General features: G+C 46.7%; 1 pseudogene; it reads right to left on the reverse strand.

The window, feature by feature from the left end:
* Positions 1-1,663: 1,663 nt before the first annotated feature.
* On the reverse strand, positions 1,664-1,796 carry LOC115467477 (annotated as a pseudogene).
* Positions 1,797-14,785: the final 12,989 nt, after the last annotated feature.

Genomic DNA, 14,785 nt, shown 5'->3' on the forward strand with positions numbered 1-14,785 from the left:
TTGGTCTGGGTCCTCTGGGTAGCCCAGAACCTAGTTTTCAGTCCTTCAGTGTCATGATTCACTTAGAAGCATCTAGAAATAAAGTGAAATATTGGACAGGTTTAATGGACAGACACCATCCTCTGAGCAGGACTGGATATTCCTTTTTAAAAAAGTATGGCAAGGGACAGGTCTGCTGTTGGTGTAGTTGGTAGGATGAGCGTAATGGCCAATTAAATTTACACATGTGTATGGTGGTCAGGGCTGGGATGCACGTATAGCTCCATTTTGTCATGCCTTTCTCATCTTTATCTCTGTCTTGACATTTGGGCTGTTTACTCATGTATGTGTCTTTATTTTGGAACATTTACATGCATATTTTTCATACGTCATTTTTATTTAATCTGTGTATTTCAGAGGCTGTTTAGAATCTATTCAAAGAAAGAAAGAAAGGGACTTCAAATGAATCGATAGGACAGGATAGAGAGTACAAAGGAGTAGGCAGATAAAGGGCTATGGCAGTGGTTCCCAAGTCTGGTCCTGGAGGCACCCCAGTCAGTCAGGTTTTGAGGCTATCACGATTAATATTCATGAGAGAGATTTGCAGGCAGCGCTTGCAAATTTCTCTCATGAATATTCATCATGGACATTCTGGCTGGGGTGCCTCCAGGACCAGGCTTGGGAACCACTGGGCTATGGGGACATATCCAGCTCCTATCAGATGGTAGCCAACCCCAGTAGTATGGCAGTAGGCTTTTTGGGAAAAAATGGGTCTTTAGACCAGCTCTAAATTTAAAATAGGAAGATTATGAACACAGTGGTACAGGGAAGGTATTCTAGAATGCTGGTGCAGTACAAAAGAATGCTGAGTGATGGGGGCCAAGTCCAAGAATGAATGCTAAACTAAGGCAGTTGAGAGACAGGATTCAAAAGCAGAATGAAGCGCCTGAGTTGAGATATAAGAAGTAATCAATGATAAGAGATAGAGAAGAGAATCTTATGGGCTAGGATCAAAATTTTATTCTGAATCACATACTAAACTGAGAGCCAGTGGTGACAGATCAGGAAAATGCTATCAATTTTCTTGGCCCTGGCGAGAATACAAACTACAGTTTTCTTAATAGATTGAAGACCTTTAAGAAGGTTAGCATTAATACTGGCATAGATGTTCCAATAATCTAGTTGTGGGACAGGTAGGGCAGAAGCTCAAACGAGTAAAACCCTTTTTCCCCCGAGGGAAATATTTCACAACCTGGTACAATCCAAGGTACTAAGTCATCTAGACTACTGCAATAGAATCTACGCGGGATGCAAAGAACAAATCCTAAAGAAACTCCAAACTGCTCAAAACACAGCAGCTAGGCTTATATTTGGAAAAACAAGATTCGAAAGCGCCAAACCCCTACAAGAAAAACTATACTGGCTACCAATCAAAGAACGCATTGCATTCAAAATCTGCACCATGGCTCATAAAATCATCTACGGTGATGCCCCGGGATACATGACAGACCTCATAGACCTACCAACCAGAAACACATCAAGATCAACACGAACATACCTAAATCTCCATCACCCAAGCTGCAAAGGACTCAAATACAAATCAACCTATTCATCCAGCTTTTCCTATATAAGTACACAACTATGGAACGCATTATCAAGCACCGTGAAAACAAAAACAACCACCAAAAATTCCGGAAACTACTAAAAATCAACCTGTTCAAAAAGGCATACCCTAACGACCCAACTTAAATGCCTTAACCCTGCAACACAATGAACAGATACTGCACTTGATCTTAGCCAAAAGGCTGAGAAACCAAAGCTCGTACTGGACATAACTTAACTCTTGCCCTTACGATTCCCTAACGTGTCTGTAACACATGAACTGTACTCTACTACAACATCACTCTGTATTTGCTCATACCGGTATTGGCGATTGCCTGTACGGTACTATGTAAGCCACATTGAGCCTGCAAATAGGTGGGAAAATGTGGGATACAAATGCAACAAATAAAATAAAATATAGGAGGGTGGTGTGAGCTGATGTGTCCAAATATTTGCAACTTCTGTCAAATTGCTGGAAGGCCATAAAACTGGACCGGATAGTAGCAGCTATCTGAGGGGTCCTTTTACAAAGGCGTGCTGAAAAATGGCTTGCGGTAGTGTAGGTGCGGGTTTTGGGTGTGCGACAATCCATTTTTTATCGCGCCTGTAAAAAAGGCCTCTTTTTTTTTTTTGCCAAAAATGGACGTGCAGCAAAATCAAAATTGCCAAGCGTCCATTTTGGGTCTGAGACCTTACCACCAGCCATTGACCTAGCAGTAAAGAATCTGGGCGGTAATTACATATGCATGTCAAATGCCGCTTGGCGCATGTCCGTTATGCGTGCCAGAAAAAATATCTTTTAGACACGCGTAGCAGACGGTCACCAAAATTGAAATTAACGCAAGGGCCACGCGGTAACCGGGTGGTAACTCCAATTTGGCACGCATTCAGTACGCATAGGAACCTACGCGGCTTAGTCAAAGGACCCCTAAATGATGGGCCCAATCTATACATGGACACGTCTACATGTATTTAGGACATACGCTACCTATCTAAAATGTGTCTACATGTGATCAGTGTTTAGTGCCAGCTTACTTTTAGAATCGCACGCCACTTTGTCCTGGGATTAAAATTTAAATCACAAATACATATGTATCTCCAAAAAGGGTCAGTTAAAATTCTAGTGAGTGAAGTACTTACCAGTTTTATTGATGTGCGAGCTTTGCTACATTTTAATTTCAGGAGAAATTCATTATGAATACCTTGTGAACACTTCTTAAAGTATTTATAAAGATGTACCTTTTCCAAACTTAGTTAATGTTTCCTTCAGGCCTTTTGAATCTTGTTTGAGGCTTCACAGAGATTCACAGTGAATTAATAAACAGCCTAATGAATGTAAACAAATTTTCAAGAACTTGTATTCATAAACATTCATGCAAAATTCATAGAGCATTGTGAATATTTCATGACGGCTTCACTACAAAATGAACACAGGCTCATTTTGTGACGGTTGACTAGGCAGCCAGTTTCCTAGCTATTCTAAAATATGGTGCAATCATGTGACTGAGCATTTCATAACAATAACATTATTATATTTGCTTTTCATTTCCTTGATGCATCCTGTATGGAAAGAATGCTTAAATTAACCTCTGCAAATGTCTATATAAAACACAATCATTCCTCATTTATGCAGGGAATAATTCTTGCTTTTCAACTCAGTGTATCTGCAGAAACATATCTGCGGCATAATTGTAAAAATGAAGACTCTACAGTGTCTCGATGTGCCTTAATGTTTTCCACTTAGCAACTGGGGGTGGTAATTCTATAATGTAAGTGCTAATATTTACGAGCCAATTATCCCCGAAATTCTATTCATGGTGCTCAAAATTGTTGCACAAATTTGGGTGTGTGCTCAATTTGTGTATGCAATTTAATAGAATGATAAGCCTATTAGAACCAATAATTGGACGCTAACAATCAATGGTCTTACCGCGCGCTATACAGGAAGTACCACCAGGCTATCGCAGCAGCCCGGCAGTATTTTCCACCCCTAGTGCACCGTCATTTCCGTCGCTATAAAAATTATTTTCTTTTGTAGCGCTGGAGTGTACCTGGCGGTAATCAGAAAGTGCCGCACGCTGCCTGGTTACTGCTGGGTTAACGTGGGAGCCCTTGTCACCACCTGAATGGGTGACAGTAAGGGCTCCCCCTGAAATGGCCGCGCGGCAAGTGCTTTACTTGCCATCCGGCCGTTTCCTGCAGGAAAGTGAGACTTCCCTTTTACCAGCTGTGGTAAAAGGGGGCCTTGGCATACGTGTAAAAAATACACCGACACCGGCGCCGGCCACAGCTTGGTTAAAGGGGCCCATTGAGTGGCATTAATTAGCAACAATTTGAATTTAGACATGCATCTCGCTAGGTGCTATTTTATAAAGATGCGCATGCAAATGATTCAGCATGCAATTGAAAAGGGGGATGGGTATGGGTGGGTTGGCTGTGTTCCCTAAAGATGCGTGCACTATTAAAGAATTTGGGAAATTAACACCTAAATTAGGCACGAGGGATTTACACCAGGTTTCAGTTGGTGTAAATCTTCACGCCCAAAATTGGGCACAGATCCCAGCGCTAAGCACTATTCTATAAATGGTGCCCAACTTGGAGCAATGTTTATAGAATAGAGCTCAGCGCTCATTTTTATGCGCCCAATTTTGGGCACCATTTACTGACTCTAACTCTGGGTATAGAATTGTTTAGGCTTCCAGTATATGCTTGTATATATGTGCTATTCCAGTGGTTCCCAAACCTGGTCCTGGAGGCATCCCAGCCAGTCAGGTTTTCAGGATATCCACAATAAATATTCATGAGATAGGTCACTTCGAATAGCATAGAAACCCCATCGGCAACCAACCTAGCGAACTATTTCAAGGAAAAAATCATAAAGCTCCGACGCATGATACCAAGCAATACCACTGAGTACATAAGCATCCTTGAATGCTTAGACCCGAAACCTGGGGAATATCCAGCCGATCGATCATGGACCAACCTTGACTTGATTTCAGTAGACAAACTCACACACTGGCTCAGAAAATATGCCAAATCTCAATGCAAACTTGACATCTGCCCTACTAGCCTAAAAGCCGCCCCCAAACAATTCACAAAAGACCTCACAAACCAAGTAAATTACAGACTCCTAAATGGTCTCTTCCCCACGGACAAAGGAAATATCCTTCTCACCCCACTGCCAAAAGATGCCAAGAAAAGCACAATGGACCTAACCAACTACCAACCAGTTGCTTCGATCCCACTCATAACAAAACTGATGGAAGGCATAGTGATGCAATAATTCACGGAATACCTAACCAAACACTCAATTCTACATGAGTCTCAATCAGGATTTAGATCAAATCATAGTACTGAAACTGTACTAGTGTCTGCAATGAACTTATTCAAAAAAACAATTGCAACCGGCAAGAACATACTCGTACTACAATTCGACATGTCTAGTGCTTTCGACATGGTAGATCATGGAATATTACTACACCTGCTAGAATACTTTGGAATCAGAGGCCCAGTTCTCAAATGGTTCAAAGGATTCCTCACCACCATATCCTACCAAGTAACAACGAATAATGACAGATCACCATCTTGGACACCGGAATGTGGAGTTCCTCAGGGATTCCCCCTTTCGCCAACTATTTTCAACCTTATGATGATACCACTAGCCAAACTTCTAGCCAACCAGAACTTTAACCCCTACATATATGCGGATGATGTCACGATCCACATCCCGTTCAAAAGTAACTTAAACAAAATAACCAACGAGATCAACCAGAGCCTCCAAATCATGCACTCTTGGGCGGACTCATTCCAGTTAAAACTGAACGCAGAAAAAACTCAATGTCTAGTTCTCACTTCCCAATACAACACAAACAACTACCCTACCATAACCACACCATACTGCACACTCCCTATCTCAGAAAATCTGAAAATTCTTGGAGTCACTATTGATCGATACCCACGTGAAGAATATAACGAAAAAAATGTTCTACTCGATGTGGAAAACCTTTTCTCCCAAGAAACATCTTCCGTACCCTAGTACAGTCATTAGTAATAAGTCATCTGGACTACTGTAACACTTTGTACGCAGGCTGTAAAGAACAGACCATTAAAAAACTCCAAACAGCCCAGAACACCGCAGCCAGACTCATCTTTGGAAAAACTAAATACGAAAGGGCGAAACCTCTAAGAGAGAAACTACACTGGCTACCACTCAAGGAATGAATCGAGTTGAAGATCTGCACAACTGTCCACAAAATCATCCACGCAGACGCCCCACTCTATATGTTAAACCTAGTGGACCTACCACCCAGAAACGCCAAAAGATCAGCCCGCAAATTCCTCAATCTGAACTTCCCCAGCTGTAAAGGAATTAAATACAAACAGTCATACGCTACTACTTTTGCGTATAAAAGCACACAGACCTGGAACGCATTACCCATGGCCCTGAAGAATATGGACAATCTAACCAGCTTTCGCAAATCTTTGAAAACACATCTCTTCAACAAAGCCTACTAAAGACATCCTTAATAAATCATTCCTCAAACTACTCAGGTGCAACAAAAACACTTTTCACAACACCTTACCTAGCACCTTGCATCTAAATCACCTACCTTCAGCTTATTATCAACTGTATTTAAGATCATGTAATGACTGTATCATAACAACACTCTGTAAGCCACATTGAGCCTGCAAAAAGGTGGGATAATGTGGGGTACAAATGCAATAAATAAATAAATAAAATCTGTATGCAGTGGAGGCATGCTGCGACCGCACCTCAAATACTGTATGCAATTCTGGTCACCGCAATTTAAAAAAGATATAGTGGAATTAGAAAAGGTACAGAGAAGGGTGACAAAAATGTTAAAGGGGATGGGACAATTTCACTATGAGGAAAGGTTAAAGCGACTAGGACTCTTCAGCTTGGAGAAAAGATGGCTGAGGGGAGATATGATATAGGTCTATAAAATAATGAGTACAGTGGAACAGGTAGACTCTTTCCAAACATACGAGGACTAGGAGGCACATAATGAAGCTACAATGTAATAAATTTAAAACAAATCAGAGAAAATATTTCTTCACTCAATGTGTAATTAAACTCTGGAATTCGTTGCCATAGAATTTGATAAAAGCAGTTAGTTTAGCGGGGTTTAAAAAAAGTTTTGGATTGCTTCCTAAAAGAAAAGTCCATAAGCAATTATTAAGATGGACTTGGGGAAAATCAACTGCTTATTTCTAGGATATGCAGTTCCTGGAATTCTTCAAGGACATACACACAGATACACACAGATATTTCATCTTCACTATAGTAAATGAGAGTACTCTTATAGAAAACATATTGGTCACACATGTGAATTATTGCGCACAAAAAAAAGCTAAAGGACACGACAAGCAACAAAAAAATATATAAAAATTGTTCTTCAAGTGACGGATGGAAGGGGGTTGTCTATGATTATAACTGTCACGTTGATTAGTCACACCAGATTGGTGACTACCAGCTTGCCTTGGTGACTGTATGAGACTCCCCTAAATCATATTAATTTGGTGACCAGTTAACTTTATTTCTACCATTCGTTTGGTTGCATATGCATACATTTATGGTAGAGTATCGCCACTAGAATTTTGACAGTATTTCTAGGATAAGCAGCATAAAGTATATTGTACTGTTTTGAGATCTTGCCAGATACTTGTAACCTGGATTGGCCACTGTTGGAAACAGGATCCTGGGCTTGATGGACCTTCAGTCAGTCCCAGTGTGGCAACACACTTATATATAAATTTTCAAGCTTCAACAGCTTCGGGTAATAAGATCTTCACTGTTGAAAGAAGATTTTAGATTTGTTACTCAGGCTGTCCTTCTGCCACTATTGGATTATTTTAATTAACGTTATTCTTGTATGTCAGTAAAGCAGCTTAAATGTTTACAGTTGATGCAAAATACAGCTATTAGATTGATTAGTGGGATTGGTTGTTTGACTATGAGGGGCATAATCGAACGGGGCTCCCAAGTTTTGCTGATGACGTCCTTGCAGGACGTCCTCGCGAAGGGGCAGGGAAACCCGTATTGTCGAAACAAGATGGGCGTCCATCTTTCATTTCAATAATATGGTCGGGGACGCCCAAATCTCAACATTTAGGTCGACCTTAGAGACGGTCGCCCTTAGAGATGGTCGTCCCCAGTTTTCAGCGATAATGGAAACCGAGGACACCCATCTCAGAAACGACCAAATCCAAGCCCTTTGGTCATGGGAGGAGCCAGCATTCGTAGTGCACTGGTCCCCCTGACATGCCAGGACACAACCGGGCATGCTAGGGGGCACTGCAGTGGACTTCAGAAATTGCTCCCAGGTGCATAGCTCCCTTACCTTGGGTGCTGAGCCCCCCAACCCCCCCCCCCCACCAACCCACTCTCCACAACTGTACAACACTACCATTGCCCTAAGGGGTGAAGGGGGGCACCTACATGTGGGTACAGTGGGTTTCTGGTGGGTTTTGGAGTGCTCGCTGTTTCCTCCACAAACATAACAGGTAGGGGGGTATGGGCCTGGGTCGCCTGTCTGAAGTGCACTACAGTACCACTAAAACTGCTCCAGGGACCTGCATACTGCTGTCATGGAGCTGAGTATGACATTTGAGGCTGGCATAGAGGCTGGCAAAAAATATTTTTAAAGTGTTTTTTTTTAGGGTGGGAGGGGGTTAGTGACCACTGGGGGAGTAAGGGGAAGTCATCCCCAATTCCCTACGGTGGGTATCTGGTCAGTTTGGGTACCTTTTTGAGGCGACCAAGTAAAGTAGGCCAAGTGCTCGTCAGGGATGCCCTTTTTTCCATTATCGGCCGAGGAAGCCCATGTGTTAAGCACGTCCCAGTCCCGCCTTCGGTATGCTTCCGACACAACCCCGTGAACTTTGGTCATCCCTGCGATGGAAAGCAGTTGAGGGCGCCCAAAATCGGCTTTCGATTATGCCGATTTGGGCGACCCTGGGAGAAGGATGCCCATCTCCCGATTTGTGTCAGAAGATGGGTGCTTTTCTCCTTCAAAAATAAGCCTGCTAGTGTCTCTAATTTTTCGAGATTCTCATTGGCTAACGATAAGCAAATGATCTGTAAGTCAACATTTGGTCTGAATTCTGAGGGTTTAATATAGCGTTTGTTCCTTCCATCTGCAGTGAGAGCTTTGGGATTTTCAAGAACTTTGAAGATGGGCTTTTTTTCTTGAAAAAATATTTGGTTCAAATCTGTTCTTGAGGCCTCTTTTCCATTTGCTGGGGCTAGAATATGGATTAAACTTTCCTGGGAATTAAGGCTTGCGCCCTCCTATTTTAGGAAAATGTTGAAAACATATATTTGAACAATCATTTTGTTTTATTTCATAGCTCTGTTTGGATTTTAAAATTTGATTTGGTTTTTGTTTTAACATTTTTTAAATTTGTTACTTCTTTTCCCTTATTGTTGGCGTATTCTTTAAAAATGTAAACCACTTTGAGGGGTCCTTTTACCAAGTTATGGTGAAATGGGCCCTGTAGTAGCAGTGGGGGCCTTTTTTGCCATCTATTGAGGCCCTTTGTACTACAACAGATACAAAGGCCAAAAAATGGCATTTTTGCCAAGCAGTAAGGTTTCACTTACTACGTGGCCATGCGGGGGAGGAGCACTTAATTTCACCCATTCAGGTGACCTTAAGAGCTCCCGCACTAATCCAGCAGTGACTGGGTAGCGCACGGCGCTGTCTGATTACCACCGGGTTAGCCCTGCGCTGGAAAATAGCTAGCTATATTCCGTAGCACAGCAAATGGTATATGCCGGGGCTGGAACTACTGCCTGCACCTGCGCTCAGCTGGCGATAGTTCTAGATTAGCATGTGGTAACCCTGCGTTGGGCTTACACTGAAAAGGGCCCCTGAATCCATTAGGAATAACATCAGTATAGGGAAGGGGAAAGGGAAATGGGACTTGATATACCGCCTTCCTGAGGTTTTTGCAACTGCATTCAAAGCAGTTTACATATATTCAGGTACTTATTTTGTACCAGGGGCAATGGAGGATTAAGTGACTTGCCCAGAGTCACAAGGATCTGCAGTGAGAATCGAACTCAGTTCCTCAGGATCAAAGTCCACTGCACTAACCACTAGCCTACTCCTCCACTAGCAACACTCCATGTAGAAGCCTGCCCTTGCAGATCACGAATGCGGCCGCACAGGCTTCTGTTTCTGTGAGTCTGACGTCCTACAGGACGTCAGACTCACAGAAACAGAAGCCTGCATGGCCGCGTTGCTGATCTGCAAGGGCAGGCTTCTACATGGAATGTTGCTAGTGGCAACATTCCATGTAGAATCTCAAATAGGGAAAGGGAAATGGGACTTGATATACCGCCTTTCTGAGTTTTTTGCAACTACATTCAAAGCAGTTTACATATATTCAGGTACTTATTTTGTACCAGGGGCAATGGAGGATTAAGTGACTTGCCCAGAGTCACAAGGATCTGCAGTGAGAATCGAACTCAGTTCCCCAGGATCAAAGTCCACTGCACTAACCACTAGCCTACTCCTCCACTAGCAACATTCCATGTAGAAGCCTGCCCTTGCAGATCACGAATGCAGCCGCACAGGCTTCTGTTTCTGTGAGTCTGACGTCCTGCAGGATCTGACGTCCTGCAGGACCACTAGCCTACTCCTCCACTAGCAACATTCCATGTAGAAGTCTGCCCTTGCAGATCAGCAACGAATGTTGCTAGTGGAATAGCAACATTCCATGTAGAATCTCAAATAGTAGCAACAGAATCTCAATAGTAGCCTCTTTTTGTTTTGCTGAAAATGGACATGCAGCAAGATAAAAATTGGCGTGCGTCCATTTTGGGTCTGAGACATTACCGCCACCCATTCACTTAGCGGTAAGGTCTCACGCGTTAACTGGGCAGTAATCCTGTACGAATGTATAATGACAATTACCGCCCAGTTTCCACCATGCACCAGAAAATAAAAATTATTTTCCGGCACGCATAGCGGATGTGCATAAAAAAATGAAATTACTGCCCGGGCCACATGGTAGCCGGGTGGTAACTCTGAATTCCATATCATCAAGCTGATCAATCCATAGACTGGTGGGTTGTGTCCATCTACCAGCAGGTGGAGATAGAGAGCAAACTTTGCCTCCCTATATGTGGTCATGTGCTGCCGGAAACTCCTCAGTATGTTCTCTATCTCAGCAGGTGGTGGTCACACACAGCAGCAGCAGCTCTGGCTAGGCCTCCAAGCCTAATTTTTAGGTTTTGTTGAGTGCCTGGGGTTGAGGGCTCTTTTGAGCAAGTGCAAACCTGGTGGTGCCATGTCCCTCCTTTTCTCCCCCCTCCCGCTGGCTCCGTTAAAAAAAAAAAAAAAAAAAGATTTTAAACGTCTTTAAAGGCGTTTATTTCGACGTTTATTTAAGCGTCTATTGCAGCTACTCACTGGGACACCAGGTCGTTACAACTCGGAGCGGACAGCAGGTAATTTTACCTTTTTATAGCGGGCGGGGGTTCCCCGATTCTTCTCCTCGTGGCACATGGCGTCGGAGGGCGAGGGCGCAAAGGGTCGCTCCCCGGGTCGCTTGAGCGCTTCTAGAGGGGATGCGGGGGTCTTAAAGCCTGATTCGCCCTTGTTGGGTGGCAGTTTCGTGACCGATGAATGTCCCGGTCCTTCCTCCGGCGTGGCGGTTTTTCCCGCCATAAACGCCCATCCCCCGCTCCTCGCCTCCGCCATTTTGGCCGGCCACACGGCTCGGACGACTTCTTCTTGGGCCGCCCTTGAGGTTGGAGACATTAATGCCATGAACGCCCTTAATTTGGGCGACGGCACAGAAGCGGCTAAAGTTAAGAGCCGTTCTTCCCGCGCGGCTCCTTCGCGGAGTTTCGCGCCGGACGCCATTTTGGATGCGCAGCAGGCCTCTCCCCCGCTGTTGCGAGCGCCGATTGAGAGTGCGCCTAGGGCTGTTGCCCAGGCTGCGGAAGTGCACAGTCTGGGGGGTTTCTCCCCCGAGTTTGTTTTGCTGCTGCATCAGGCCTTCCTCATGCACAACGCTGCCCCCGCTCCCTCGTCTGGTAAAGAGGTTGAGGTTCCCAGAGGTAAACGCCCTCGGGTTGATTCCCAGGCCTTGGAGGAATTTGTCTCCTCCGATGTAGATGAGGGCAGCGTGTCTGAGGTCTCCCAACGGTCCTTTGCGGATTCCTTGGAGGAGACGGATCCCCGCTCGGATGGAGCGGATGACCCCTCTGCAGCGCGGCTTTTTCGCCCAGAGGATTTGCCCAACCTGTTGTTACAGGCCATGGACACTTTGAAGATTTCCTCTCCGGAGGACGTCTCTCCCTCAGCCCCTGTTGGCTCTGCCATTATGCTGGGGACGAAGCGCCCGCCTAGAACCTTCCACGTGCATGATGCCATGCACACCTTAATTTCGGCTCAATGGGATGTCCCAGAAGCGAGCCTTAAAGTGGCTAGGGCTATGTCCCGCCTCTATCCTTTGGCTGTGAGTGAACGTGAGGCCTATCTGTGGCCTACCGTGGATTCTTTAATCACTGCGGTGACTAAGAAAACGGCATTGCCGGTGGAAGGTGGCACGGCCCTAAAGGACGCCCAAGACAGGAGATTGGAGGCGGCCTTAAGGTCGTCCTTTGAGGCGGCTGCTTTAAGTTTGCAGGCCTCAGTTTGCGGCTCCTATGTGGCCAGGGCGTGCCTGACTATGGTGCAGCGGGCTTCCCCCTCGGATCATTCCTTGAGGGATGATTGGCCAGCCCTGGAATCGGGCTTAGCCTATTTGGCAGACTTGCTGTATGATGTCTTGAGAGCCTCAGCTAAAGGCATGGCTCAGACAGTCTCTGCGCGGCGGTGGCTTTGGCTGAAACATTGGTCTGCTGACCACGCCTCTAAATCCCGCCTGGCTAGGTTGCCTTTTAAAGGCAAGCTGCTCTTTGGGGTCGAGCTGGACAAAATCGTGACCGATCTCGGCACGTCTAAGGGCAAGAAGTTACCAGAGGTCAGGGCTCGGGCTAGTGCTCGTCCCGGTACCTCCAGAGGACGGTTTCAGGAAGCCCGTCGGTACCGCCCGGGCAGGTCGAGTTCTTCTGCCCCCTCTTCCTTTAAGAGGCATTTCTCCCCCAAGCAGCGTTCCTTTCGCAGAGACCGCCGTCCCGGAGGTGCTCCCTCCGGTCCTCCCCCAGGGTCTCGTACCCAATGACGGGGTCTTGGTCCACGCCCCAGTGCAGATTGGAGGACGGCTGTCCTCGTTTCTGGGCGAGTGGACCACAATAACTTCAGACGCTTGGGTGCTGGAAGTCATCAGAGACGGCTACAAGCTAGAGTTCTGCCGACCCTTAAGAGACGGGTTTGTACTCTCTCCCTGCAAGTCTCCGGTCAAAGCTGTGGCAGTGCAGCAGACTTTGGACAATCTGATCCGCCTGGGTGCGGTCGTTCCGGTGCCAGAAAGTCAGCTTGGCAAGGGGCGTTACTCCATTTACTTTGTGGTACCAAAGAAAGGAGGTTCTGTCCGGCCTATCCTCGACCTCAAAGGGGTCAATCGGGCCTTGAAAGTGCGGCACTTTCGCATGGAGACTCTCCGCTCTGTTATAGCGGCAGTGAAGGCAGGGGAGTACCTGGCTTCCTTGGACATCAAGGAAGCGTACCTGCATATTCCCATCTGGCCTCCTCATCAACGCTTTCTGCGTTTTGCAGTCCTGGGCCGACACTTCCAGTTCAGAGCCCTCCCGTTCGGGTTGGCTACTGCTCCGCGGACCTTTTCCAAAGTAATGGTGGTCATAGCGGCCTTCCTGCGAAAGGAAGGAGTACAAGTCCATCCTTATCTGGACGACTGGTTGATCCGAGCCCCCTCTTATGCAGAGTGCGGCAAAGCTGTGGACCGGGTAGTTGCTCTTTTGAGCTCCCTGGGATGGATCATCAACTGGGAGAAGAGCCAGCTGCGCCCGACTCAGTCCCTGGAGTATCTGGGAGTTCGATTCGACACCCAAGTGGGCAGAGTGTTCCTACCAGACAATCGGATTGTCAAGCTTCAGGCTCAGGTGGACCAGTTCCTGGTAGCCTCTCCTCTTCGGGCTTGGGACTATGTGCAGCTGTTGGGCTCTATGACGGCCACGATGGAAGTAGTGCCCTGGGCCAGGGCTCATATGAGACCACTACAACACTCTCTGCTGCAGCGCTGGACTCCGATGTCGGAGGATTATGCGGTGCGTCTTCCCTTGGATCCAGCAGTGCGCAAGGCGCTGAGCTGGTGGAGGCAGACAGACAAGTTGTCTGCAGGAATGCCTCTGGTGACCCCAGAGTGGATTGTCGTCACGACGGACGCCTCATTGTCGGGCTGGGGAGCCCACTGCTTGGGAAGGACAGCGCAGGGGCTCTGGTCTCCTGCAGAGGCGAAGTGGTCTATCAACCTCCTGGAACTCAGAGCCATTCGGTTGGCGCTTTTGGAGTTCATCCCGGTACTGGTGCTGAAGCCTGTACGGGTACTGTCGGACAATGCCACGGCTGTGGCCTATGTCAACCGCCAGGGAGGTACCAAGAGCGCCCCTCTAGCCAAGGAGGCTATGAGTCTATGCCAGTGGGCGGAAGCGAACCTGGAACAGCTGTCAGCGGCCCACATTGCCGGAGTCATGAATGTCAAGGCGGACTTTCTCAGTCGCCATACCTTGGAGCCCGGAGAATGGCAGCTATCTGCTCAGGCGTTCTTGGACATCACGAAGCGCTGGGGCCAGCCGAGCCTAGATCTGATGGCGTCATCGGCCAATTGCCAAGTGCCGCGCTTCTTCAGCAGAGGACGGGACCCTCGATCCCTGGGAGTAGATGCTCTTCTCCAACAATGGCCGACACAAGAGCTTCTCTATGTGTTCCCACCCTGGCCCATGTTGGGCAGGGTCCTAGACCGGGTGGCAAGACATCCCGGCAGGATAATCCTGGTGGGTCCGGATTGGCCCAGGCGTCCCTGGTATGCGGACTTGATCAGGCTCTCAATCGACGATCCTCTGCGGCTGCCAGTGGAGCGGGGCCTGTTACATCAGGGTCCCGTGGTGATGGAGGATCCCTCCCCCTTTGGTCTTACGGCCTGGCTATTGAGCGGCAGCGTCTGAGGAAGAAGGGCTTCTCAGACAAGGTCATCGCCACTATGCTGAGAGCGAGGAAACGCTCTACTTCTACTGCTTACGCCAGGGTTTGGCGTATCTTTGCAGCGT

Source organism: Microcaecilia unicolor, chromosome 3, assembly GCF_901765095.1.
Source record: "Microcaecilia unicolor chromosome 3, aMicUni1.1, whole genome shotgun sequence".
Taxonomy (NCBI): Eukaryota; Metazoa; Chordata; class Amphibia; order Gymnophiona; family Siphonopidae; genus Microcaecilia; species Microcaecilia unicolor.